Raw genomic sequence first — 3,445 nt, 5'->3', positions numbered from 1 at the left:
GAATCTTGTCATGAAGTCGCTAATCTTTTCATCGCGACCTTGACGTATAGAAAGCAGCTGAGCCGAAGTGATTCGGGTTTCCGCTTTCTGGAAGAACCTCCTATGAAAAGCATCCATTAGATCTCTGTAAGATCTAATGCTGCCTTGAGGGAGGCTATCGAACCACCTTCTTGCGTTCCCGATGAGCAGCTCGGGAAACAGCTTACACATATGAACCTCATTGAGACCTTGGTTCGCCATATTATACTGATAGCGTCCCAGGAAATCATGAGGATCCACTAACCCGTCATAAGTCACTGACGGAGTTCGGTAATTCTGTGGCAACGGAGTTCTGGTGATATCATCCGAAAATGGAGTCTTCAGCGCTCCATACATAGCGAATCCGACATCTCTCCGGTATGGTGGAGATGGAGTTCTCCTGTGATTTCGGTAACAAGGAGGAAAAGGAACATGTCGGTGGTGAGGATTCTTTCTCCTGGAAGATACGACACTACTGCGGTAGTGGCTTTCATGTCTGGAGGGGGAGGGAGAATCCGCCGTTTTCTTCTCCGGCTTTTGGCTCTTTTGCAGGAATGTTAAGAACTCATCCTGCTTCTCAGCCAAGAACAACTTGACAGCCTCATTCAAATCGAGCTGCTGGGGAGGCTCGGTGCGAAGAGAACTGGAGGCAGATTTCTCCCGAGGCTGTTTTCCAGACCTACGGGCTGGACTAGCTTCCTCACGTTCATCACGGACGGAAGTATGGGTATTATGTGATCTGGTACGCATTTTTTTTTGGTGGAAAAGGATCAAAAACTCGCTTTTATCACAGTTTTGGTTCTCTGTTTCCCACAGACGGCGCCAGTGATGATGTGGCGAATTTTTGATGGGAATAAATGCAAGTAATAAACGATCACAACACGGAAAATTACGTGGTTCGATTTACTGAGGTAAATCTACGTCCACGGGAAGAAGAGAGGGCAAATTTGTATTGCTTGGTCTCGCTTACAGATTACAATACTGATTTGCTATAAGATTCAGGATCTAGAGAGCTTAACCCTTGTCTATCTGATCTCAGTTCTATTTATACAATTCGAACTAAGATCGTGGTTTACAGCCCTGGTAGGGGGGTTGATAACTGCTTAATACCACTAAATAGATCGTGGGTGTAATGGAGGTCGTGGAGATCGTGGGTGACGATGTAGGTCGTGGAGATCCTGCAGGGGTCCACTATCTCCTTGTTCGGTCGAATACTGAGACCGAACTGCTGGACTTTGCCGATCAGCTTTTGCCGATCTGAGAGTAGAACTCGATTGGTCGGCTTTTACCGAGCTATAGGCTGCGACCGAACTCTTTGGTTGTGCCGAACTGATACTTTTTCTTGGGTTTTGGGCTGATGGGCCGTCACTGCTATTGGGCTCGCAATTAGGGTTTAGTTGTTTAGTTCGTATCCCATCAGAACTCATGACCGAACGGATTCCATGGAGCGACCTGAATGCACTGCAGGTAACTTAGCTCTAAGCAACCCCTACCACTTGCGAGAATGATGTATTTTCATGGCATGCCATTCTGTTTCTTTCCCATCAAATATTTTCTTGTTTATGCTTTATAAAGGTCGTTGGAGTTGTTGGCTTCATGAATAGCAGACTAGATATTCCAAGTAGTATCGATCCCCAAATAGCATCCATCATATCGGAATGTTGGACAAGGTAATCAAGCTGTAACATGTGGCTATCAACATGCCAAATATAAAAAATTGATGATTACTGTTGAACTTTCTGCAGCAACTCGGAAGATCGGCCGTCGTTCAAAGACATGATCCCAAAACTGGCAGACTTATTAGTACAAGCAAGTGGTGGAGGTTTGAATAGAGCAGGTTCCCAGACTTAAATTTGTTGATGTTGCCGTGTCACCGGCTGGCCAGAGCAGCACTTGCTCTAACATGAAAGGAAAAGGAATTTGAATGTGCTGTGTTTTTGGTTTTAGATGCTGCTTTTCCTTCTCTTGTAGTTTGATAACCACGTTTATATATAAATACCTCCAACTGTACATTATTGAAATTATGTTTATGAGTTCTTATGAATGAGGCTAATAAAGATATACTGGGCTTTTATCCTCAGCAACGGGAGGATTGCGGAATACTCCATCCGTCCCATGTTACTTGAGACGTTTCTTTCAGCACGGGATTTAAGAAAGTTGTGTTTAGTGAGTGAAATAAAGTAGAGGAGAGAATAAAGTAATAGAAAGAAGATAATAAAGTAAAAGAAAGAATAAAGTATGTGTGATTAGATGTTTTGTTTTAAGCAAAAAAGAGAAATGATTCAAGTAACTTACGACAACTCAAAAAGAAATACGGCTCAAATAACTTGGGACGGAGGGAGTATGTAATATGATGTGGTTTTAATTAAAAGATTTACTTGGGACGGAGGGAGTATGTAATATGATGTGGTTTTAATTAAAAAAAATCTTTTGGATGCTTTGGGTCGTGTGGTCATGTTGTGGGCTTTTCTTCTCGTTCCTTGTTAGCTTAGTGGTCTGGTAAAAGATAAGTTGTTCAAGTATAGAATTAATATTTTCGGAATAAAATGAAAACTATTTCTAATTATCTATCCTTGTGTATTTATTATACTATAAGAAATAGACAAAAATAGCTTATAACATCACATTTTATCACATAGTCAATTAATTGACTCAGTTAATAACCTTGTTTATTCGGATACTCATTCAATCCAAGCAAGAAATTATGTTCTTGCAGCGTATATATTATTTATCCCTTTAAAAACAAATGGAACTCTCAAGCATAGCAAGGATAAGTGAGAAAATAAAGATCAGGACAAAATATAAATTTAATACGATATTTCTTTGTCATTGAATAGGAATTTTATTTTTCGCATGTGTTTTAAGAAATGTTAAAAAAGTGTTAGTGTATATGAATCACATTTGTTTATACTCCGTTAATTATATAAAATGTATTACCTCGTCCCACATTAGGAGTCACATTTAGTGTGGGTGTGGATTTTAAGAAACGCAAATAAAAGTTAGCTGAATGAGTTAGTGGTATAAGGGTCCCTCTTATATATATTAATTTTATAATAAAATGTGAATGAAATTGGTTGGTGGAATGTGGGGTCTACTTAACATTTATGGTAAAAGTGAGATGTGACTCTTATTATGGGCAGACCAAAATAGCAAAATATGACTCTTATTGTGGAACGGAGTTAGTAAGTAAAAAGAGTTAGTGGAATATGAGGTCTTGTTACCACTTATGATAAAAATAAATCAGACTCTTATTAACAGACGGATCGAATTAAAATATTAGGACTCCTATTCGTAGATAGAGAGTGACTATTCTACCTTTATTAGATTGCACAATGCTTCAAAAAATAAACTACTAGAAAAATCGCATTTCAGTGCAATAAGTTACACAATCGCGAATAGGAGTCCCGGTTTATTTTTACTCTAAATG

General features: G+C 39.4%; 1 long non-coding RNA gene across 1 annotated transcript; it reads left to right on the top strand.

Annotated features, from left to right (window-relative positions):
- The first annotated feature begins 1,609 nt into the window (after window positions 1-1,609).
- On the top strand, window positions 1,610-2,079 carry LOC121790543. The gene is made up of 2 exons (XR_006048293.1): window positions 1,610-1,688; window positions 1,764-2,079. It is a non-coding gene; the product is annotated as an uncharacterized LOC121790543 (long non-coding RNA).
- Window positions 2,080-3,445: the final 1,366 nt, after the last annotated feature.

The sequence above is a fragment of the Salvia splendens genome, unplaced genomic scaffold (assembly GCF_004379255.2).
Source record: "Salvia splendens isolate huo1 unplaced genomic scaffold, SspV2 ctg540, whole genome shotgun sequence".
NCBI classification, from domain to species: Eukaryota; Viridiplantae; Streptophyta; class Magnoliopsida; order Lamiales; family Lamiaceae; genus Salvia; species Salvia splendens.
This window is presented reverse-complemented; position numbering and strand designations above follow the sequence as displayed.